The 26,689-nt window shown below is 36.6% G+C and overlaps 1 long non-coding RNA gene across 1 annotated transcript; it reads right to left on the reverse strand.

Moving 5' to 3' along the window:
- Nucleotides 1-600: 600 nt before the first annotated feature.
- On the reverse strand, nucleotides 601-2,127 carry LOC126893295 (uncharacterized). The gene is made up of 2 exons (XR_007701122.1): nucleotides 1,502-2,127; nucleotides 601-1,333 (listed from the first exon to the last, which is right to left on the reverse strand). It is a non-coding gene; the product is annotated as an uncharacterized LOC126893295 (long non-coding RNA).
- Between the last annotated feature and the right edge of the window lie 24,562 nt (nucleotides 2,128-26,689).

The following is a 26,689-nucleotide window of genomic DNA, read 5'->3' on the forward strand; positions in this document are numbered from 1 at the left end:
GCTCAATTTAATGTCATTCAAGTTCGATGTGATGTATAGGGTTTTTCATCAACAGTCATTTGTTTCGAGCTTCTGTCAGATTTCATATAATCCGTGTATAATATTAATATACACAGATTATACGAAATGTGACAGAAGCCCGAAACAAGTACAATCGATGAAAAGTCCAATAGGGCTTTTCATTCACAGTCATTTGTTTCGAGCTTCTGTCATGTGTCACATAATATTAATATATCTAGGACATATGTTATTGGTATATACAATAATACAAACCAAAGACGTATGACGTAGATATATTAATATTATGTGACACATGACAGCAGCTCGAAACAAATGACAATCGATGAAAAGCCCTATTGATGGCAAATTGGTTATTAAACCTGACATTTCGGTCATGTTTATGTCACCGATCAATTAAGACTAAAAAAACACCTCATTTAGACGTTACTCTGTTTGCTGGTCAGTTAGATGATTTGAAATACATGGATTACTGAATTTTAAAAAAGTTAATAAAAGGTAAACTATGGAAGCACTGGGTAAAGAAGAAAGATGCATTAAATATAATAAAAAAAGACAACCTATGACAATAAAACATTAACATCAAAATTGTTAGCCTTTATTCTGCTCATACTTAACATAATCTTCCTAGTTGAAGTCCACATACTGTGTAATAAAACTTAAAGCCACTTTGTGGGCGTTTTTGGCATATTTTAATAATTGTCTTTAATAGTAAAATGTATTAACAAAATAGATATAAAATTATTATTATTAACACATTCATGAACACGCTTCGCCTGTAGCCACGTCTTCTTATACTGCTACCTATATCTTCTTATTCTTACTTGCTTTGGCTTTCAATATAAACCACAATAATACCACCATTAATTTTTAAGTATATTATATATGTACCTATATTATGTAAGAAAATAGAATTTACCTAATAACTCACCTCATCCCCAGGTAAAGTAAAGGTGCTACACCACTTAAATGTTTTTTCATTTTTATTTATTTTGTAACTTTAGCCAGAAGATATATGATGGGAATTATTCATACAGTACATATTAATACTATTAAAACTAATACCTATTAATATTCTAAATAATTATTTAATACTAAAATAAAGAAAAATGTCTATCTATACTACATTAATTGAGACAACATTTTCACTTTTCTTTTCGCAGGATCCTTGGGATTTTAAAGCTCTTCTCTATCTTGTTTTGTACAATAATTGTTTGAGAATGGCATACATACATAATAAGATGTTTCATGTTCTTGTACTCCTGTGACTGAATATTATTTTGTTTCTCTTCCTGTGACATACACACAGTAAAATCTACAAAAACATAACAGGTGATTACATGGGAAGTTATACCAGTCTATATTCATTGGTTATACTACTTTTAGCTTACTTGTATCTAGTATCTACCTACATAAAACTACCTTTGATATCAACCTTAATACTTAAAAAATAAATAATAATGCGGAGGTAACCCATACTTACCTAAAGAGTTTTTGAATTGAAATTTTACCAACTGGGTAGGTTGCCCATGTTTTTCCTGCAAATTAAATCGTAAATCCCTATTATTGCCATTAATTTGCACTGTAAACAAGTATATCTCTTTTGAGTTTAATTTTTTTCAAAAGACTAACATAACGAGTTTTAAATTATAACATAGCATATTTTAGTACATTACTTGGTTCAATTTATTTACATTGTACATTTTTTGTACATAATCAAATCACCTGTAAAGTAAGGTTAAGATTCGGAATCAAAAAAATACAACTGTCAAATTTTAAACCAACTGACATTAGATATTTTAAAATTCCCGCTAAAAGAAAAGAAGTAAATCTGGCAACAGTGCGGTTGCGTGCTGGATATTTAATCTCTCCCAGCAAAGGGACGACGGCACTGTTGCCAGATTTACCTTTTTCCTTTTAGCGGGAATTTTAAAATTAGTCTAATGCCACTTTGGTTTTAAAAGAGAGTTCTGTATTCTTAAATTTATAACCTTACTTTTACAAGTAATTAGGATTATTTTATTTACATGTAAATATTGAAACAAGTATTGTACTGTGTCATAATTTAAAACTCATGTTGCAGTATTTTGAAAAAAAAATGAAGCTCAAAAGAAATATAAACTGCGCGTCATAGAAAACGGCCACCCTAAAAAATGGGTCATTTTTGATGTCGCGTATCTCCTAAACCTGTTGTCCGATTTAAATGATTTTTTGAATATGTTATAGCCCTATTCTTTGTCAATATTTTTGTCAATATTTTTGCAAAACAGGTAAATTTTCATTGTATACCAGGTGTACGAATCAAACTGTGTTTTTTTCTCAAAGTTCGCAACACCCTGTGGATTATTCTAGCATCTATAAAATACTAAAATTAAAATTCAACTATAGCCTCAGGTTTTCTTAACATTCTGTTTTTTGATTCATTCGCTTATGTTGGATAATACAAAAGTTATGTACTTTAACAACTAGCCATGTTTTTCATCAGTACAGGGTTTTATAAGTCTAAAGTGTTTTAGGGACTAAATAAGTTCGACAAACTTTAAGGGGTAATTCTGCATTAAAAATAATGACAGTTTGCTTTATAATCATATATCCGCAAAAGCTTCGTGTCCGAGATACGGGATGTTAAATTTTTTCTTACAAACTGAGATTTATTTATTGCTTTAAAACCGGTTGAGATATGCAAATGAAATTTGGTAGATTTTAAGAGATGGTTATTGCGCATTTTTTGACATTCAACTAAGAATTTTATATTCACTATTGGAGCGCATACGGGTAATATGACCGATCATATTATTCGTATGTACGCCAATGGTGAATAAAAAATTCTTAATTGTATATCAAAAAATGTTCAAAAATTACGTCTTAAAACCCACCAAATTTCATTTGCATATCTCAACCGGTTTTAGGGCAATAAATAAATCGTCAGTTTTTAAGAAAAAATTCAACATCCTGTATGTCGGAAACGAAGCATTTGCGGACATATGTCTATAAAGCAACCGGTCATTATGTTTTCATGCAGAATTACCCCTTAGAGTTTGCCGTAGTTCTTTAGAAACACCCTGTACTGATAAAGAGCATGCCTATGTTACGCGATTGACTCTACTATTTTATTTATTTATATCTTTAGGCACTAAGTTTAATTTTAAATTAAGGAAGACTTACTTATATTATTTTATTTACATCACTTATTTATTTTAATAATTACAAATAACACCAACTAACACATCTAATTTATTTACAACTCAAATTTATGATTTAATTAACTAAACATACTTCCGATAACTAATAAATACATTTCACTAAATCCGAATCGAATACAATTATATCACGCGTCGCGGCTCGTTTATTGACTGAATGCCCTCTGCTTAAAAATCCTCCGCTTATATAGATACGGCTCTGCTTCGAGAACATTTCGAATGCCTGAGACATGTCTCCGCCTATCATCGGGGAAACTTCTGGATTAGCGGAGACATTACTCGTCGATGACGTGTCGCTGTTGTTTGTTGACTACTAGGGGCAGGGCCGGCCTCAGTTAGAAATTCGTCACATTGCCCCCTCCTTAAAAGATGGTTCCTCCTGGAACCTTGTCAGGACTGGAACTGGATGCTGGTATCGGCAACTGGACCCTCTTTTACAACTCCCAGTTGTATAAAAGTGACAGGGGACGGTCTTCTCTCCGCACCAGTAACTATGCGGATTGCAACAGACTAACACCTGGACCTCGGTGTCTTGGAAAATTTCTTCTACCATATTTCGGATAACTCTCCAGTCTAATTGGCTGCATTCTAACTTTGGTATGGCTAACTTTTGCACGTCGGACTCCAACACGTGCTCTCTCAATTGAATTAATGCATCCCATACCTCTTGGTAGGTAGGTTGGTCACGGACAGTGTCTTTTGTTACCAGATAGAATAGGTAACGTGATGCATCTTGGAGTTTCAATGCTTTGCCAGGAGCTGGCAGTTGGCATTGAAGTTCTGCAACTCGACCAAACTTCCTTCGGAAGGCGGATGCCAACCCTCGTGCGTCTTTGATACTGGCCGGGATGGTATGGGCCATCGAATAGTCATCGGGAAGAGCGAGAAGATCTCGCTTTTCTTCAGTGGTAACACCATATCTTGCTTTACCGGTACCTCCGTAGGCACCCATGAACTCTTCAAAGGTAAGGTCAGGTATTCCTCGAATTTGGTTGACTTCCACTTCTTCATCTACGTCGTGGTCTCCCTCGTACGGCGCCAACCGGTTATGGTGGACTATCATCGGCTTTCCCCTAGGAATCTTGCTTATTCGGTAGATAACGTCATTGATATTCTTGACAATGAGGTACGGACCCTCCCAGAACTGCTGCAACTTGGGAGAACAACCTGTTCGCTTCTTTGGATTATAAAGCCAGACTTTGTCGTTCTCCTTAAAACATCCCTTCTCGGCTTGGGTATCGTATCGTTTCTTCATGCGGTCGCTAGCGATCTGAAGGTTAGACCGGACCAACTCATGTATATCGTCCATTCTTCTTCGTAATTCATTCACGTAATCCTCACCAGCAACATCTTCTCCAGGTCGACATCCAAACTCTAGATCACAGGGTAGACGCATCTCACGTCCAAACAGGACTTTTGCTGGTGTTTGGCCAGTTGATTCATTAACAGCAGATCTATAGGCCATTGCGAAGAACGGAAGGTACTGGTCCCAGTCTCGTTGATGATTGGACACCATCTTTGTCAAATACTTGCCGACTGTCCTATTCATACGCTCCACCATTCCATCCGATTGCGGGTGATAGGCCGTGGTCCTTGTCTTCTTCATGCCTAGTTTATCACAGATTCCTTGAAATAGATCGCTCTCAAAGTTCCTTCCTTGGTCACTATGGATCTCCAGAGGTACTCCAAATCGGCTGATGCAGTCTTTGATTAACACATCTGCAATAGTGGCGGCCTTCTGGTCTGGAATTGCGTAGATCTCCACCCACTTCGTGAAGTAATCCATTATCACCAACATGTATTTGCATCCATTGTCACTTTCTGGAAATGGCCCGCCAATATCCAAAGCTATTCTTTCAAACGGACTTCCAACATTGTACTGTCTCATAGGAGCCTTTCTTTTCCGGTAGGGTCCGTTACTTGTAGCACAGGTAGTACATTTCTTACACCAGTCCTTCACATCGTCAGAACTATTCATCCAATAAAATCGTTCCCGAATTCTCTGAAGGGTCTTCTTTACACCAAAATGCCCTCCTGATGGACTGTCGTGTAACTGACGGAGTACTTCGGCTACTCTGCTCTTTGGAATCACCATCTGTGTTCTCCTCACTGAACCATCATCATTTTCTATTACTCGTTTAAGCAAGCTGTCTTCCAAGATAAATGAGTCCCACTGGGCCCAATACGTCTTAACTACTGAGCTTAGGCTTGATATTTCTTGCCAAGATGGTCGACGATTTTCTTCTTTCCATTTTCGAATCTTCTGTAAAACTGGATCTTTTTCTTGTTCTTCCTTGATCTTGGTAGGCGTCCACTCGTCGTTGACCACTGTTGTTCTTAGTACTGCTGCTTCCTTCGACTCTGTTTTGTTGCAATGGGAACATTCTGCTGGACACGGTCTTCTAGATAGAGAATCAGCGTTCCTGTGGCTAACTCCGGCTCGATGCTCGATCTTAAAATCATATTCTTGAAGTCGTTCAATCCATCTGGCTATCTGACCCTCTGGATTCTTAAACTGCATTAACCATTTAAGGGCGGCATGGTCGGTTCGGATTAGAAACTTCCTTCCGTAGAGGTATTGATAGAAGTGTTCCACTGATTTTACTACTGCTAGAAGTTCTCTTCTCGTGACGCAATAATTTCGTTCAGGTTTTGAAAGCACTTTACTAAAATATCCAAGGACTCGTTCCTGTCCTCCGTGGATCTGCGACAGCACTCCTCCAATTCCCACATTACTTGCATCCGTATCTAAGATGAACTCTCCTTCTGGCAGTGGATACCCTAATATTGGCGCTGTAATTAAATGCCTCTTCAAAGTTTCAAAGGCTGTTTGGCAGTCTCTATCCCAGCAATAATCCCTTGCTTCCCCTGTAAGTCGCGTTAATGGCTTAGCGATATCTGCAAACTTCTTAATGAACCTCCGGTAGTAAGTACATAGTCCCAGAAAACTTCTCACTTGATGTTTATCAGTTGGTTCAGGCCATTCCTTAATGGAATCGATTTTTCCTTTGTCCACGGCCACTCCTTCTTTGCTGACTATATGGCCTAGATAATTGACTTTACTTTGAAATAGCTGGCATTTCTTGGGGTTCAACATTAACTGGGCAGCTTTAAGTCGATTAAAAACGTCTTCTAAATTCTTCAGGTGGTCTTCAAACGTCTCCCCCAAAACGATTATGTCGTCTAAATACACCAGGCACGTCTTCCAAGATAACCCTCTCAACACATTTTCCATAAGCCTCTCAAATGTCGCAGGAGCATTACAGAGTCCGAACAGCATAACGTTGAATTCCCATAATCCAGATCCTGTCGTAAAGGCCGTCTTCTCCTTGTCCACTGGATCCATTTCTACCTGCCAATATCCAGACTTCAAGTCCAACGTAGAAAACAATTTACTTCCAGCCAATGTGTCCAACGTGTCGTCGATCCGAGGCAGAGGATAACTATCTTTCTTGGTAACATTGTTCAACAAACGGTAGTCCACACAGAACCTCGTAGTTCCATCTTTCTTCTTGACCAGGACCACCGGAGAGACCCATGGGCTCGTAGAAGATTCTATCACCCCGTCTTTCTTCATTTCTTGAACAATCCTTTCGGCTTCCTCTCTCTTTGCCTGTGGTAATCGTCGAGCTGTTTGACGAATTGGCCTAGCGGTACCAGTGTCAATTTTATGTTTGACAACTGTCGTTCTTCCTGTCTTTCCTCCTTTCGGTACGAATATGCCACGATATTGCCTAAGAAATTCCCTTAATTTTCTTTTTTCCATTTGATTTAGAGACTGGCCTGCAACTGCAACCATTTGGTCGAACTTGTCGTTGGAATTATCTGATGTTGTCGTCTGACGGATTATGGACGTCACGGGTACACAAGTTCCTATTTTTGTCTCCTTCTTGATGGTCACTGGGTAGTCATTGACATTAATCAATCTCACGGGAATTTCTTTAGCAGAAGTAACCAATTCCTTTCCAATTATGATTCCTCGGCCAACCTCCTCGTCGTGGTTCCATGGCTCCATCATAACAGGTGTTCCTTCTTCAACAATTCCCTGTAGCCGCGCTACGATGATCGTTTCACTCCTCGCAGGCACAACTGTATCTTCTCTAATAGCTGCTAGCATAGTGCTGTCATCATGTGGATGGAGAAATACCTCCTCGTTGCCAACTTTGATTACCCTATTCTTAAAATCCAATTTAAATCCATGCAAATTCATTACGTCCATTCCTAATATAACATCTTCTTCGATGTCTGCAACTATGACAGTATGGACGAACTTTTCTGCTCCAATCCCTAATTGTATCTGGATTTCTCCATGGGTGTTGGCGTTTTCACCTGTGGCAGTCCGCAGTCGCAACCTCGTTGGTAAGAGTTTCTTACGGCTGTTTAAAACTGACGGTCGTATAATGGTCCTGGTCGCTCCGGTATCCACCAACAATGTATACTTTTTACCATTTATTTCTCCATCTACATATACACTATCTTCACGACATTTCAAAGAAGCTATTAGTATTAGATGGTCTTTAGAGTAGTTCTGAGTCGAGGCTGCCCCCCTAGGGTCTGTGCGTTCTCTTATTTCCTGCTGGTGAGTTTCTTGATTTGCGTTCTTCCTTAAACTCCGTGCGTGCCCCTTTTCACCACAATTGCAGCAATTCATGGTCTTCGTTTTCTTCGATGTAAAGCCTTTCACCATATTTACCAGCTGGTCAAGTTTGTCTTCATCCTCTTCTTTCACAGTTCGAACTGCACTGTACTCACCAGAGGCCTGCGTAGCTGATTCGAACTCGAGGGCCGTGGACAATACATCGACCCGCGTCTTGTGACGAGCTAATCGCAGTGTTCTCTGCATTTCAAAATCACGAAGACCATCGGTAAATGTTTGAACAGCCAACATTTCCATCATGTCTTCGGGAGCTGTTGGATAAGCAAATCGCACTAGCCTGGCAATAAGTAGCTCATATTCTTGAAGAGCTTCATCTTTCTTTTGTCGTCGATTTTTAAGCCACGCCTGATAGACATACTCCAAATGTTCCTGCCCATAGCGCATGTTTAGTCTCTTCATAAGTTGTTCATAATCATTAGTTTCCTCTACTGCTACGGTCTCAAGTACATCTAAAGCCTCTCCTCGAAGAGCAATAACCAGGTTTACAGCTTTGTCTTTTTCAGACCATCCGTTCGCTCTTGCACCTGCTTCGAACTGTTTCACATAACTGTTCCAGGAAGACTTTCCGTCGAAAGTTGGAATTTTGACTCGAGCAGAACTTACACTGCCTTCAGTTATGGGCCGTGGCTCCGATTTGTATTTGGGCCTATCCTCTTCTATCTTCTTTTCCATCTCCTTGATCTTTACTTCAGAAGCAGAGACTTGGTTTTGTAGCAACGACACTAGTCCATAGAGTTTGGTCACACAGCAGGAAACTTTCGAAATTAATGAAACCAAAGCAGCATGCTTGTCCTCGAATAAATAGGCTTCTGGATCTTGACCCTCTTCCTGAAGAGCGTTCTTTAGACGTTCGACCAGATCAGCCTTTTTACCAGTAGAACTCAGATCCCTTTCTTCCAATTCAAGTCTCAGGTCTGCAATTTTTAGCTTACACAAGGTAGACATGATCACACACTTTATTTATTACGATTTATATTAATTTATTTTTAAAGGTTCCACACTGTATTTAAACCGAAAATTTACGTTGATATTTATTTCAAGTATCCTCACTTCTGCACCATTTTGTTACGCGATTGACTCTACTATTTTATTTATTTATATCTTTAGGCACTAAGTTTAATTTTAAATAAAGGAAGACTTACTTATATTATTTTATTTACATCACTTATTTATTTTAATAATTACAAATAACACCAACTAACACATCTAATTTATTTACAACTCAAATTTATGATTTAATTAACTAAACATACTTCCGATAACTAATAAATACATTTCACTAAATCCGAATCGAATACAATTATATCACGCGTCGCGGCTCGTTTATTGACTGACTGCCCTCTGCTTAAAAATCCTCCGCTTATATAGATACGGCTCTGCTTCGAGAACATTTCGAATGCCTGAGACATGTCTCCGCCTATCATCGGGGAAACTTCTGGATTAGCGGAGACATTACTCGTCGATGACGTGTCGCTGTTGTTTGTTGACTACTAGGGGCAGGGCCGGCCTCAGTTAGAAATTCGTCACACCTAGTTGTTAAAGTACATAACTTTTGTATTATCCATCATAAATAAATGAATCAAAAAACAGAATGTTAAGAAAACCTGAGGCTATAGTTAGGTTTTAATTTCAGTATTTTATAAATGCTAGAATATGCCACAGGGTGTTGCGAACTTTGAGAAAAAAACACAGTTTGATTCGTACACCCGGTATATAATGAAAATTTACCTGTTTTGCAAAAATATTAATAAAGTGCTATTGACAAAGAACAGGGCTATAACATATTCAAAAAATCACTTAAATCGGACAACAGGTTTAGGAGATACGCGACATCAAAAATGACCCATTTTTTAGGGTGCCCGTTTTCTATGACGCGCAGTTTACTTATACAGTACAAATGATTTTTTAATGGGAATGGAAATTTACGATTTCAAAGGTGAAAATGTGTTGGGATAGTATAGATGGACACTTTTATTTTAGTATTAAGTGGTTACATAATTATTCAGAATATTAATAAAATTACTAGTAATTTGAATTAGTTTTAATATGTATTATAATTATAATAGTATTAATCCTCATCATGTATCTGGCTAAATAGCTAAGCGCTAAAGCCGCAAAATAAAAAAAATTGAAAAAAACATTCTTAGTGGCCTAGCACCTTTACTTTGCATGGGGCGAGGCGAGTTAATAAATTCTATTTTCTTATTGCAGTCATTTTGTGACGGCTTAAGAAGTTACATTAATGATGTCTTTAGGCTGTGAAATTTTAACCGTAGAAAGACATCTTTATGACTTGTATTTACATGATATAGGGCTTTTCACTCAGTCACTTGTTTCGAGCTTTTGTCATGTGTTGTCTAATATTAATATATCTATGGCATATGTTGATATTGCCAATGATACAAACCAAAGACATATGACGTAGATATATTAATATTATGTGACACTTGACCGAAGCTCGAAGCAAATGACAATCGATGAAAAGCCCTATTCAATAGGGCATTTCATTCACAGTCATTTGTTTCGAGCTTCTGTCGTGTGTCACATAATATTAATATATCTACGTCGTACGTTATTGGTATATACCAATGATACAAACCAAAGACGTATGACTTAGCGTAGATACATTAATATTATGTGACTCATGACAGAAGCTCGAAACAAATGACAATCGATGAAAAGCCCTATTGGCGTCTGCATATCAGGATCCGGTAATACTATATTATTTATCTATGATCAGGATATTGCTGGGTGTACACAAGTAAACAACACTTTTTTGATTAAAAGGTTTATTTCATTAAATCAAAACTTACATGGATACAATTTAAATAAGATATTTTTTCTATTTAAGGCAATATAATATAAGATATATATTTTAGTATAACTCTCCTACATTAACAAGCTTTAACACATTCAGTGGCCATGACGTATGGGTAGCATCACGAAGGTTTTACGGAAGGTACTGACGACACATAAGTTATGTGAGTAGTACTGTGTAACTAAATAAATGATTTAAGTATGTGGTACCAGCCAAGTGGAACTTGTTCGAGATGGGCACCAAACATGTTAATCTGGTCATGCACAGAGACTTATACTATAATATGTTATATCTCATATTGCTCACTATTGTAATGAGTGAGCCTGCATACACGAACTATAATATATTATTATGGTTCTGTGTATGCAGGCTCACTCATTACTACTGTAGTGAACAATATGAGATGTAATATTATGAGATATACCTATTATATTATTATGGTATAGCTCTCCATGAGTGCCAAGTTTTAAACTTAACTGATAACAACTAATGGATACCCTTTTATCCAAAATTTTATGAAAATTTTGAATGGTCATATTGGTATTAATTCCACAACCCCTTCCTATAACAATAGGCCCATTGTTGGATGTTATTGCAGTAGTTCTACTGGAAATACTTACTAAAATTGTATGTATCTACATCACTTAGAAGTCTACCCAAAAAGCTATTAATACTCTCTAAACCATCATTAATACATCTTGTATACATAATAGTATTTTTTTCAGAATCAGATATTTTATTAAGATTTACTTACCATGCCCTATCTATGTGCCAGGCACTTAACAGTCTATTAGGAGCAATACCCATTACATTTGACGAGGCATTGTAAAAGGTGTCGCTTATGCCTGATATGAAAACATTTGACTATACATATAATACCAACACAGACATGTATTTAAAAAAATTGGTAAATTAAAGTAGGTATCTTTTCTATTTGAAAATAAGAAAGCAGTACAAAATCCATTCCCAAATTCATCTTTTACTAATACTGTCAATAAGTTCAAAGTCATAGGAATTGAGCCCATGAGTTCCATCGATTGCTATAAAGGATTTACCAAACTTAATTAACATTTCCTTTTGGCACAGTATTAAGGAAATAAGACAAAAATCATAAATGTTAAATTCAGAATGAATATCCATTAGTATGCCCTGTTGTTTGTAAAATAATATTGGACATGAGTCTGTAAGCATTCAACCCAAAAATAAACACTGGTTGCATCATCATTGTACATATACCCATCTTTCAAATCAATGCCATAAGAGAGTTTAATGTTTGTGATATCTTTTCTTGTAAGTAAATCAATTCTTTTTAATTCGCCTCCTATGCTATTATGCTATCCTGAACAGTCTGAAGTTTACTAAATAAGTAAAATATAGGTATAGGAGAATCAAACACACTAGTTTGAAATTGTAAACTGTAGTAAATATTCATGAGTAATATTTAAAAAGTGGTTTAGTGACCTCATAACTTAAAAATTTGTATAAAATGAGTTACTTCGGTTTTCGCTTTAGAATAAGTGTATCAGCACCTATTAAACAGCTTTTAGAGCTGGGAAAGCCTTTTGGAAGCCTTCCGGAAACTTTCCCAGCTGTAATCGCTGTTTAATAGCTGCCGATACACTTATTCTAAAGCGAAAACTGAAGTAACTCATGTTATAAAAATTTTTCAGTTACGAAGTCCTGCCTTTCCGCCGTCGATATGCAAATATTTTACTTACATTTTTGAAGAAAGTCTCAAAATAAACTTTGAAGAGATATTTATCTGATTTTGGTATTTATGTAAGTGCTCTATATCATCCTCATGCCCGTAATGTCTTTTAAAATAGTTTCAATATTTTTAGATACTATTATTCGACTAGTACACCAAATAAACATTTTGCAGGATCCTTGGGATTTTAAAGCTCTTTCTCTATCTTGTTTTGTAAAATAATTTTTTGAGGATCACATACATATACATTCATAATAATGTAACGTGACTATTGTAATTACTTATAATTACAATAAAACTAGCGGTTCGTATTTATTTACGACTTTATTATTTATTTATACAAGTTTACTTTACAAACTTTAGCTTAAGACTAAACTGTATTTACAAATATGCTCGTATTTATACCCAGTTGTTATTCTGGAACAATCGACGCCCATCTCTAGCTATCAGCGTGTTCCGCCTACGGATCGTACGTTCGAGAAGTCCCTCCTCCTTTCCGCCGAGGCCTAGATCATTCGATGACGTCATTCTCGAGGTGTTTACTGTTATACGGCGGTCGTCCAAGATTTCTCTTTTGTTACACTGCTCCCCTCTTAAGATCTGAGCGTCCCGATCAGCAACTCTAGATGAAGGCCCAGGATGGCGGAATCTACACGACTCTCCAGCTCTGCATACACCCTTCAAGAAGAAATAGCAGTCTACTGTCTTTGAAGGGTATGACATCTTCGGGTTCATGCAACACACAGTAATTCGTACGCCAGTTTCTCTGAAGATCACTTCAAGCATGCTTCTCACAATCTTCCAATCCAGACTTTCTACTGCATGGCCTATTTTTGGTATAGCCAAATCTTTGATGTCATAATTACACACGATTTTCTTCAAATTAGTTAGAGCACGCCATATGTTCTCGTAGCTTGGCGTGTCCGTATAAGACTTCCTGGTCACTATATACAGCAAAGATCGAGGACCATCTTCCAATCGCAATACTCTTCCAATTTTAGGTTGTTGATTCCTTAACTCGTCCAGGCGGCCGAACTTTCTATTGAATACGGACGAGATTCCTTTAGTCATCTCGAGGTCTTGATCAACACAGTGGGCTAGAGAGACGTTTTCTGGAACACTAAACAGATCTTGCTGAACTTCTGTGGTCACGCCGAATCTAGCACTCTTTCTTTCTGCGTAATTTGACATAAATTCCTTAAAACTTGGCTGTGGTGCATCTTTCATCTCCTGTTGGAGGACTCGGGCTTCCTCTGTTTCATTTGAGCCAGCATATGGTGCAAGACGATTTATGTGAATAACTTTTGGTTTACCGTTTGGTAACTTCTTAATTATGTATATTACGTCATTTATTTTCTTCTTAACTTCATACGGACTTTCCCATTGTCTTTGCAGTTTAGGACACAGGCCTCGACGACGTTGTGGATTATAAAGCCAGACAAGATCACCTACTTCGAAGCTTCCATTCTTGCAGCGAGAATCATATTGATCTTTCATTCTGTCACTGGCTATCTGGATGTGTTGTCGGGCAAGTTCATGAATGTTGTTCATTCGTAACTTCAGGCGGTCTACGTATTCTTCGCCTGCAACATATTCCTCGGAAGGTCTGCAGCCAAACTCTAGGTCGCAGGGCAACCGAACTTCACGACCCAACATCAGGCAGGTTGGTGTTTGACCTGTAGTTTCATTAACGGCCGAGCGGTAGGCCATCAGGAATAAATGAATGTGTTGGTCCCAATCTCGCTGATGTTCAGATACAACTTTGGACAAGTGTTTACCCATCGTTCGGTTCATCCTCTCGACCATTCCATCTGATTGAGGATGCAGGGGTGTTGTTCTGGTCTTACTGGCACCAATCAATTTACAAACGTTTTGGAAAAGAGCTGACTCAAAGTTTCGCCCTTGGTCGGAGTGGATCTCCAAGGGAACACCAAATCGGCTGAAGAATTCTTTAACAAGTATCTCTGCAACGGTAGCAGCTTCTTGATTCGGTAATGCATAGGCCTCGGTCCATTTCGTAAAATAGTCCATGGCTACCAGAATGTATTTATTTCCAGCATCGGTTTCAGTAGAAGAGTAGACACTTCAGGACACTTTGACCTTTGAACCCTAGCGATACAACATCGCGCGTGACTACAGCAGACCGCGTGACTCCGGCGTGGGTGACGTCAGTGGAGTAACTTGTCGGGACTTGTCGGGTGACGTCAGTGGGGTAACTTGTCGGGACTTGTTGGGTGACGTCATTGGGGAGCTTGTCGGGTGACGTTAGTGGGCCACAACTCCGATTAATTATTTTAATTATATTTTAAGTCATTATAATAGTCTAAGTATGTCAATAACCATTAATATTAAACAATAGCTATTTGTATAACAAGGGAGGAAAGTGCTACTTTTCCTCCCGAGAATGAAGTTTACTGCCCGACGCGTAGCGGAGGGCAGTAAACATTCGAGGGAGGAAAAGGCACTTTACTCCCATGTTATACATATGGTTTTTCCACCTTCCTCAAATAACAAGTAATTTTTTCATTTTTACTTAATTTATTTATTAAAACTTATTAAAACTTATTAAAACCAACAAAATTTATTAAAACTAAAACTAACAAGTAGGTACAATATAACTGTCAACTGTCAAATATAAGTCAAATTATTAATGTAAACATTGTTAAATCAAAATAACAATTTAATGTTTTTATCATTCTGCAAAATACAGGGTGTTTTATAAATAAACGTTAAAATGTATAGATACTTACGTAATAGAAAATAGATATTGTACAGGGCGTCAATAAGTTATATTTCATGAATGAAATACCATGACGTCACTTTTACTTTTCCTCCCTAGGGAGGAAAAATATTTTCCTCCCTAGGGAGGAAAAGTACAACTTTGCTCCCTACAATCAGGTCCGGAAAAGTATACTTTCGGTAGAGGTAGGTGGAAAAAAATTTTTCCTTAGGAGGGAATTGAACCAAGTACTAACACGATAGTAACTAGATACACATTCCGCGAACCCACGCAAACGCTTGCTAGACACTGGTAATATAAGGTATAAAAAAAACAAATAGATAGGTAAAAATTGTAAAGAAAATTACTACATACTTAAATGTATTATAAAATTAATATATTCCTAAATTTTAGAAGAAACATTCGTAAATAGGTACATTTATACAAAACACAAAAGCATGTAGGTACCTACACATAGGTATTACTGTATATGCAGAAGGAGCAGCTGCTATAACAGGACAAAGGGATATCTTCTAAGCAGCTCAATGTACATGCAAGATATCGCTTGAAAACTTATTGCGAATAGATGAAAAATCAAACACATCATACCGCAGGTCATCCTCACATTATGACCAAACCACCGAACGTGTCTAAGTATAGGTACCTACACGGCTCTCGTCTCTCACACAGATACACACAGATGACCTACAATATTCCTATGTAATTATGGGTATTAACCAGCGAATTCTTACAGTATGACCAAACCAACAAACATCCACTATAATATTAAAAGGCAATATACAATATTCTTTTTGTGATTTAATTAATGAGCATGAACCAGTCTTACAGTATGGCCAAACAATAAAAACGTATCTTACTCGATAAAGATATCAGCTGAACGATCAGTGCTCAACATGGATCTTATATGAACGATCACTACTATACATAGGTCTCCATTGAACGCGCACCACTATTATTCTGTATATGCCTATCATTTGTATGAAAATTACTAAATCGAGAGGGTATTGTGAGCTGCATACTTTATTTTATCTACGACAATTCAGATAATATTCTCTACTGAACGTACATTACTATACTCCGCTATTATTCTGTATATGCCTATCATTTTTATGAATATTACTGAAGTATAGTGATTTGCATACTATATTTTATCTACGGCAAGTGGGTAATATTATGTTTTTACAGGTTGATATTGAACATCTTCGATAAGAAAGATATGTTGGTCATAGACGGTTCTTCGATAGCTATCAGGCAACAATTTTCCCCTGATCATGTTTATAAAACATACGGAATGCACTGTATATACTAACCCAAGCTGACAACATACTTTGCAGATATGGATCACGATCAGCTTATAGGTTTATGTACGATTCCCTTCGTAAAGGTACATAGGCGTGCATCCGCGCGGGATAAAAGTCGACCATCCTTTTTATACTCCAAAGAGGAGGACCATCAAATATTTAACGTTAAATAGTGAGAAAGAAAAATAAAATTATATATAGTTTATGTGCGTAGAATATAAACGGTAATACAGGGTAATAACGAAAAAAAAAATATGTTAATGTACAAAAACGATATCCAACAGCATCGTCCTAAAGAAAAGGGACGTCATAAAGCTTATACCATCTAAATAGCTTAATTTAGCGAGACATCGCTGTTGACATTTACGTGACAGTCGACTGTCATGTAAATGACACGTCCTGTGTTACACGACAATTTAAAACATTGAGTTGACAGACCAATACTTGACGGTAGCGGCAAAGAAGAAGTTGACATGAAAAACGAAAAGAAGAAGAATTGACAGCAACATGACAAACGAAAAGGAGAAGAAGAAGTGACAAACGAAAAGAAGAAGTGACAAATCGAAAAGAAGATGACGAAGAATTGACAAACCGTAAAAAAGAAGAAGAATTGGCAGTTAATATTGAACGTTGACAGACCGCAAAGAAGAAGAAGTAAACGTGACAAACGAAAAAAAGAAGAAATGACAATGGCTCAGCACAATGAAGAAGTGACAAATCGAAAAAAGAAGAAGAAGAATTGACAGAAACATGACAAACGAAAAGAAGAAGAAGGATTGACAAACGAAAAGAAGAAGAAGGCTCAACACAATGAAGAATAATTTAAAAATCGAAAAGAAGAAGAATTGACAACATGATAAACGAAAAGAAGAAAAAGAATTGACGGCAACATGACAAACGTAAAGAAGAAGAAGTGACAATAGCTCAGCACAATGAAGAATAATTGACAAATCGAAAAGAAGAAGAAGAATTGATAACAACATAACAAACGAAAAGAAGAAGATGAAGAAGAAGAACTGACAGACCGAAAAGAAGAAGAAGTGACAATGGCTCGACACAAAAAAAGAAGAAGAAATTAAATACGATTTAATTAATTATAAAAAGTTACATTTCACATCTAATACTAGTATTAAATAGAATTTCATTAGTCACACAAAACGAATGTGTCAGCGGTCGTAAGGCACATTCCTCATCTCATATTACACCTGTAACATTATATTGCAATAGTAAGAATGTAGGGCAATGACCGCAAAAAAGCAACGATTATATTTTTTGCAACATCGCCAGAAACACCTTGCAAATTTCAATAGCGGAAATTAAAACTGCAAATTCTAGAAATAATATTCACATGTCGTTTAATTTATGTCGCATTTAATCTGATGGTGCAAAATTAGCAAGAATGTATAATATGACAATGATGCATTAAAACCGCAAGTTCGAACAAAAAAGCATCGATTATATTTTTAGTATACGATTTTCATCATTATGACATAACATTGTAGACGAACGAAACGAACAGGGAAATCAGTGTAGAGCGAGCACATCTTAAATAAGGTAAATGATTCTTATTTCTGCAATTCTTTTTTAGTAAATATGTAGTGATAAATATAATTTTATTTCTTTTAACATTTCCATTTAACATTTATTAAGATAATAGCATTTGATTTTTACGGTCTATTTCTAAATTCGGCGTTGCACCTATCCGCATATTGTTGATTGATTTTACGTTTTATTTAAAAAATAATAGCTTTAATGACACATTTCTAAAGTACTCCTTCTTTTATCGTTTCCTTGTTATGCAAATAAATGAGAGAGGTTGTTGCTATCCACAAAAGGATAATAATATTTTATTTTATGGTTTATTTTTTGTTTCTAATTTAATCTAAATGTATTTTTATGTGTTGTTTTTTTTTTATAAATTGTATGTTTCATTTGTCCTTATATTTTTGATCGATTTTACGTTTTATTTAAAAAATTATAGCTTTTTATCCGTAATACTTCTTCTGTTTAGCAATATACTATCAATCACAGCTAATATTTATTTTTTAATAGCGTGATAATAATAATGTTGCATTTGTACACGTCCCAGCATATTTTTTTACTTTATAAAAATATATTGACCATCCTACTAATGCATTGGGTTAGTAAATAACACTATGCGTTTTTTATTATTTTTCTAACAATAAAACACGAAAACGTTTGTTTTCTATACTTCCACAAAATTTATTATATCTAAGTGACTACAGCTGTTTCGGCGGAGTGCCTTTCTCAAGTAATATAGTTTACAATGTGTTTGCCTTTTTAATCTTCAACTGAAGAGGTTGAGGAGTGGGGAGCTGTTTGTCTCGAGTTGGTCATTCAGAATTATATCTGTATTTTTCAGTTTATTAATTTCCATAGATTCTAAAAAAGATAGCTTAAGGCCTTTATTTTGAATATGTAGAATTTGAAACTCTTCATTGAAAGAATGATTATGATCTAGAAGGTGAAGTGCGTATGTAGAAGTATCTGTTTTTCTATTGTTGAATGCCCTTTTGTGTTCTGCTATCCGTTTGTCAAAAGTTCTGCCAGTTTGACCGATGTACGTTTTCGGACAGTCACCACAAGTTAGTTTGTACACACCACTCTGTAGTTGCTTTCTCTTTCGGCTTTTATTGTTCTTAATATATTTGCTTAAGTTGTTGTTAGTTCTGAAAGCTGGTGTTATTCCTTTCTTTTTTATGTATCTGGCTATTGTTGTTGTTATCTTGCCAGTATATGTGAGAGAGCAGAAGGTACTGGGTTCTTTCTGTGGTGGTGGATACACTAATTTCAGGGCTTTTTTATGGAGTTTTTGGTTTAAAATTTTGTTAACTGTTTGTTCGTTATAGCCGTTGTTTACTGCTATTTGTTTAATGATGTTTAGTTCTATTTCGAAGTTATTTTTTGTCATGGGAATTTCTGTCAGTCTATGTATCATGCTATGGTAGGCTGCTAATTTGTGTTGTGTAGGATGGGATGATGAATTGTGTATAGTTGTGTCAGTATGGGTAGGTTTATGATATATGGAGAACTCATGTTTGTTGTGTAGTCTGGAAATCGTTACATCTAGAAAGTTTATAGAGTTATTCTGTTCTGTTTCTACTGTAAACTCAATATTATTATGAAGTGAATTAATATATGATAGAAATTGGTCAAGTTGTCTGTTAGTTCCTGTAAAGCATACTAGTATATCATCCACGTATCTCCACCAATATAAGAACTGTTTAAATACGGGACGTTTAGAAATTGTTGTTTCAAGTTGGTTCATAAATATATCTGATAGCAATGGGCTTAGAGGATTACCCATAATAAGTCCTGCACTGTTGTTTGTGTATATTTGAATATTGAATTCAAAATAGTCTTGATTTATGCAAATTTCAAGAAGGTGTAAAATTTCAGATGCAATGATCGGATTTGTACTATTATGGTCTAAAAGATTCTTAACTAAAACAAAAGTTTCTGTAGGAGTAAACTATATTACTTGAGAAAGGCACTCCACCGAAACAGCTGTAGTCACTTAGATATAATAAATTTTGTGGAAGTATAGAAAACAAACGTTTTCGTGTTTTATTGTTAGATAAAATGAACTTCCATCAAGTAACGGTCGAATCCATCAATTTATTATTTTTATTTAAATTATTTCATACGAGTACATTGTTAAAGTTAGTAATAATTAAAAAACTAGCCAATTTATTTTAACATTTTCATCCATGGATCTAACGGAATAACGGTTAAATGAAGGTGTCTCGTATTCTATGTCTGTGCGCTATTTAAATTGTTGGCAGATTATTCATTACTATTACGACGTTTTTTCTAATTTTTCTATGCATTTTCAAAACGACTTCGACGACGTGTTTGCTCATTTTTAAACAAAGGTTTGATGGTTTTATTACATTTATCCCGGAATGCTTGATATGTCAAATATCCTGGAGAAACTCTATGAATACCTGTGACCTCTTATATTTTTTATAGTTGAGGCTGTCCTTTGTCGTAAAGTCTTGAGGATTCTTATAAAATAGTAAATTGTTTAGCCCACAAGTAATTTTGTGCTTGTTATCGTTAATCAGTACATTTTTAAGAGCAAATTTGATGTTTTTGCCCATTATCCTTTTATCAGTTTTCCAAACACACTGTGGACCTTAAGCTCTATCAATATCTGGGAATAATACCAATATTTTAGAAGGTGTACATCTTCTTCTTCATCTGTGCTCTCATCACCCTTCCATTTTTATATCTTCACCGCTTTTACGCATAAACATTCCTTTTTTCATCGTAAATTTTATTTAATGAGATAGAAGTTCTTTTTCATCAGCTTGCATTTTCCGAGAACTTTGTACTTTTCTCTCACTATTGCCGTACGTTTGTTTACCTGAACCGCTCTACTGAAGACATGTTAACAAATGAATTCTCACATGAATGACTTTGAATCTTTGTATATTTATACTTCTGTGCCCTTCTGTTAGTGTGTCTCTGATGACGTCTGAACGTCTCAGGTAATCTTTGTGGGCGTCTGTGCCTTTTGTTAGCGTGTCTCTGATGACGTCTGTACGTCTCTGGTACACTTCTATGGTCGTCTGTGCCTTCTGTTAGCGTGTCTCTGATCACGTCATATTTAACGCCAAATGTCATGTCCTGTGTCAAACGACACGTCCTGCGTCGAATGTAACGTCATTCACGTCACGTCTTTCACGTCATATTTCACGACAAATGTCAAGTCATTAACGTAACGTCATTCACGTCACATCATTCACGTCACGTCACACACGTCACGTCATTCATGTCACGTCATTCGCGTCACATCATTCACGTCACGTCACTCATGTCACGTCATACACGTCACGTCATACACGTCACGTCATTCACGTAACGTCATTCACGTCACGTTATTCACGTCACATCATTCACGTCACATCATTCACGTCACGCCAAATGTCAAGTCCTGCGTCAAACGAAACGTCCTGCGTCGAATGTAACGTCATTCACGTCACGTCTTTCACGTCATATTTCACGACAAATGTCACGTCATTCACGTAACGTCATTCACGTCACATCATTCACGTCACATTATTCACGTCACGTCACACACGTCACATCATTCACGTCACTCACGTCACGTCATTCGCGTCACTTCATTCACGTCACGTCATACACGTCACGTCATACACGTCACGTCATTCACGTAACGTCAATCACGTCACGTCCTTCACGTCACATCATTCACGTCACATCATTCACGTCACGCCAAATTTTAACGTCCTGAGTCAAACAAAGCGTCCTGCGTCGAATGTAACGTCATTTACGTCAAGTCGACTTTTATTTAAAAAATAATAGCTTTAATGACACATTTCTAAAGTACTCCTTCTTTTATCGTTTCCTTGTTATGCAAATAAATGAGAGAGGTTGTTGCTATCCACAAAAGGATAATAATATTTTATTTTATGGTTTATTTTTTGTTTCTAATTTAATCTAAATGTATTTTTATGTGTTGTTTTTTTTTTATAAATTGTATGTTTCATTTGTCCTTATATTTTTGATCGATTTTACGTTTTATTTAAAAAATTATAGCTTTTTATCCGTAATACTTCTTCTGTTTAGCAATATACTATCAATCACAGCTAATATTTATTTTTTAATAGCGTGATAATAATAATGTTGCATTTGTACACGTCCCAGCATATTTTTTTACTTTATAAAAATATATTGACCATCCTACTAATGCATTGGGTTAGTAAATAACACTATGCGTTTTTTATTATTTTTATTTAAATTATTTCATACGAGTACATTGTTAAAGTTAGTAATAATTAAAAAACTAGCCAATTTATTTTAACATTTTCATCCATGGATCTAACGGAATAACGGTTAAATGAAGGTGTCTCGTATTCTATGTCTGTGCGCTATTTAAATTGTTGGCAGATTATTCATTACTATTACGACGTTTTTTCTAATTTTTCTATGCATTTTCAAAACGACTTCGACGACGTGTTTGCTCATTTTTAAACAAAGGTTTGATGGTTTTATTACATTTATCCCGGAATGCTTGATATGTCAAATATCCTGGAGAAACTCTATGAATACCTGTGACCTCTTATATTTTTTATAGTTGAGGCTGTCCTTTGTCGTAAAGTCTTGAGGATTCTTATAAAATAGTAAATTGTTTAGCCCACAAGTAATTTTGTGCTTGTTATCGTTAATCAGTACATTTTTAAGAGCAAATTTGATGTTTTTGCCCATTATCCTTTTATCAGTTTTCCAAACACACTGTGGACCTTAAGCTCTATCAATATCTGGGAATAATACCAATATTTTAGAAGGTGTACATCTTCTTCTTCATCTGTGCTCTCATCACCCTTCCATTTTTATATCTTCACCGCTTTTACGCATAAACATTCCTTTTTTCATCGTAAATTTTATTTAATGAGATAGAAGTTCTTTTTCATCAGCTTGCATTTTCCGAGAACTTTGTACTTTTCTCTCACTATTGCCGTACGTTTGTTTACCTGAACCGCTCTACTGAAGACATGTTAACAAATGAATTCTCACATGAATGACTTTGAATCTTTGTATATTTATACTTCTGTGCCCTTCTGTTAGTGTGTCTCTGATGACGTCTGAACGTCTCAGGTAATCTTTGTGGGCGTCTGTGCCTTTTGTTAGCGTGTCTCTGATGACGTCTGTACGTCTCTGGTACACTTCTATGGTCGTCTGTGCCTTCTGTTAGCGTGTCTCTGATCACGTCATATTTAACGCCAAATGTCATGTCCTGTGTCAAACGACACGTCCTGCGTCGAATGTAACGTCATTCACGTCACGTCTTTCACGTCATATTTCACGACAAATGTCAAGTCATTAACGTAACGTCATTCACGTCACATCATTCACGTCACGTCACACACGTCACGTCATTCATGTCACGTCATTCGCGTCACATCATTCACGTCACGTCACTCATGTCACGTCATACACGTCACGTCATACACGTCACGTCATTCACGTAACGTCATTCACGTCACGTTATTCACGTCACATCATTCACGTCACATCATTCACGTCACGCCAAATGTCAAGTCCTGCGTCAAACGAAACGTCCTGCGTCGAATGTAACGTCATTCACGTCACGTCTTTCACGTCATATTTCACGACAAATGTCACGTCATTCACGTAACGTCATTCACGTCACATCATTCACGTCACATTATTCACGTCACGTCACACACGTCACATCATTCACGTCACTCACGTCACGTCATTCGCGTCACTTCATTCACGTCACGTCATACACGTCACGTCATACACGTCACGTCATTCACGTAACGTCAATCACGTCACGTCCTTCACGTCACATCATTCACGTCACATCATTCACGTCACGCCAAATTTTAACGTCCTGAGTCAAACAAAGCGTCCTGCGTCGAATGTAACGTCATTTACGTCAAGTCGACTTTTATTTAAAAAATAATAGCTTTAATGACACATTTCTAAAGTACTCCTTCTTTTATCGTTTCCTTGTTATGCAAATAAATGAGAGAGGTTGTTGCTATCCACAAAAGGATAATAATATTTTATTTTATGGTTTATTTTTTGTTTCTAATTTAATCTAAATGTATTTTTATGTGTTGTTTTTTTTTTATAAATTGTATGTTTCATTTGTCCTTATATTTTTGATCGATTTTACGTTTTATTTAAAAAATTATAGCTTTTTATCCGTAATACTTCTTCTGTTTAGCAATATACTATCAATCACAGCTAATATTTATTTTTTAATAGCGTGATAATAATAATGTTGCATTTGTACACGTCCCAGCATATTTTTTTACTTTATAAAAATATATTGACCATCCTACTAATGCATTGGGTTAGTAAATAACACTATGCGTTTTTTATTATTTTTATTTAAATTATTTCATACGAGTACATTGTTAAAGTTAGTAATAATTAAAAAACTAGCCAATTTATTTTAACATTTTCATCCATGGATCTAACGGAATAACGGTTAAATGAAGGTGTCTCGTATTCTATGTCTGTGCGCTATTTAAATTGTTGGCAGATTATTCATTACTATTACGACGTTTTTTCTAATTTTTCTATGCATTTTCAAAACGACTTCGACGACGTGTTTGCTCATTTTTAAACAAAGGTTTGATGGTTTTATTACATTTATCCCGGAATGCTTGATATGTCAAATATCCTGGAGAAACTCTATGAATACCTGTGACCTCTTATATTTTTTATAGTTGAGGCTGTCCTTTGTCGTAAAGTCTTGAGGATTCTTATAAAATAGTAAATTGTTTAGCCCACAAGTAATTTTGTGCTTGTTATCGTTAATCAGTACATTTTTAAGAGCAAATTTGATGTTTTTTGCCCATTATCCTTTTATCAGTTTTCCAAACACACTGTGGACCTTAAGCTCTATCAATATCTGGGAATAATACCAATATTTTAGAAGGTGTACATCTTCTTCTTCATCTGTGCTCTCATCACCCTTCCATTTTTATATCTTCACCGCTTTTACGCATAAACATTCCTTTTTTCATCGTAAATTTTATTTAATGAGATAGAAGTTCTTTTTCATCAGCTTGCATTTTCCGAGAACTTTGTACTTTTCTCTCACTATTGCCGCACGTTTGTTTACCTGAACCGCTCTACTGAAGACATGTTAACAAATGAATTCTCACATGAATGACTTTGAATCTTTGTATATTTATACTTCTGTGCCCTTCTGTTAGTGTGTCTCTGATGACGTCTGAACGTCTCAGGTAATCTTTGTGGGCGTCTGTGCCTTTTGTTAGCGTGTCTCTGATGACGTCTGTACGTCTCTGGTACACTTCTATGGTCGTCTGTGCCTTCTGTTAGCGTGTCTCTGATCACGTCATATTTAACGCCAAATGTCATGTCCTGTGTCAAACGACACGTCCTGCGTCGAATGTAACGTCATTCACGTCACGTCTTTCACGTCATATTTCACGACAAATGTCAAGTCATTAACGTAACGTCATTCACGTCACATCATTCACGTCACATCATTCACGTCACATCATTCACGTCACGTCACACACGTCACGTCATTCATGTCACGTCATTCGCGTCACATCATTCACGTCACGTCACTCATGTCACGTCATACACGTCACATCATACACGTCACGTCATTCACGTAACGTCATTCACGTCACATCATTCACGTCACATTATTCACGTCACGTCACACACGTCACATCATTCACGTCATTCACGTCACGTCATACACGTCACGTCATACACGTCACGTCATTCACGTCACGTCATTCACGTAACGTCATTCACGTCACGTTCTTCACGTCACATCATTCACGTCACATCATTCACGTCACGCCAAATGTTAACGTCCTGCGTCAAACGAAACGTCCTGCGTCGAATGTAATGTCATTTACGTCAAGTCGACTTGACGTAAATGACGTTACATTCGACGCAGGACGCTTTGTTTGACTCAGGACGTTAACATTTGGCGTGACGTGAATGATGTGACGTGAATGATGTGACATGAAGGACGTGACGTGATTGACGTTACGTGAATGGCGTGACGTGTATGACGTGACGTGTATGACGTGACGTGAATGACGTGACGCGAATGACGTGACGTGAGTGACGTGAATGATGTGACGTGTGTGACGTGACGTGAATAATGTGACGTGAATGATGTGACGTGAATGACGTTACGTGAATGACGTGACATTTGTCGTGAAATATGACGTGAAAGACGTGACGTGAATGACGTTACATTCGACACAGGACGTTTCGTTTGACGCAGGACTTGACATTTGGCGTGACGTGAATGATGTGACGTGAATGATGTGACGTGAATAACGTGACGTGAATGACGTTACGTGAATGACGTGACGTGTATGACGTGACATGAGTGACGTGACGTGAATGATGTGACGCGAATGACGTGACATGAATGACGTGACGTGTGTGACGTGACGTGAATGATGTGACGTGAATGATGTGACGTGAATGACGTTACGTTAATGACTTGACATTTGTCGTGAAATATGACGTGAAAGACGTGACGTGAATGACGTTACATTCGACGCAGGACGTGTCGTTTGACACAGGACATGACATTTGGCGTTAAATATGACGTGATCAGAGACACGCTAACAGAAGGCACAGACGACCATAGAAGTGTACCAGAGACGTACAGACGTCATCAGAGACACGCTAACAAAAGGCACAGACGCCCACAA

This window comes from Diabrotica virgifera, chromosome 10 (assembly GCF_917563875.1).
Source record: "Diabrotica virgifera virgifera chromosome 10, PGI_DIABVI_V3a".
NCBI lineage: Eukaryota > Metazoa > Arthropoda > Insecta > Coleoptera > Chrysomelidae > Diabrotica > Diabrotica virgifera.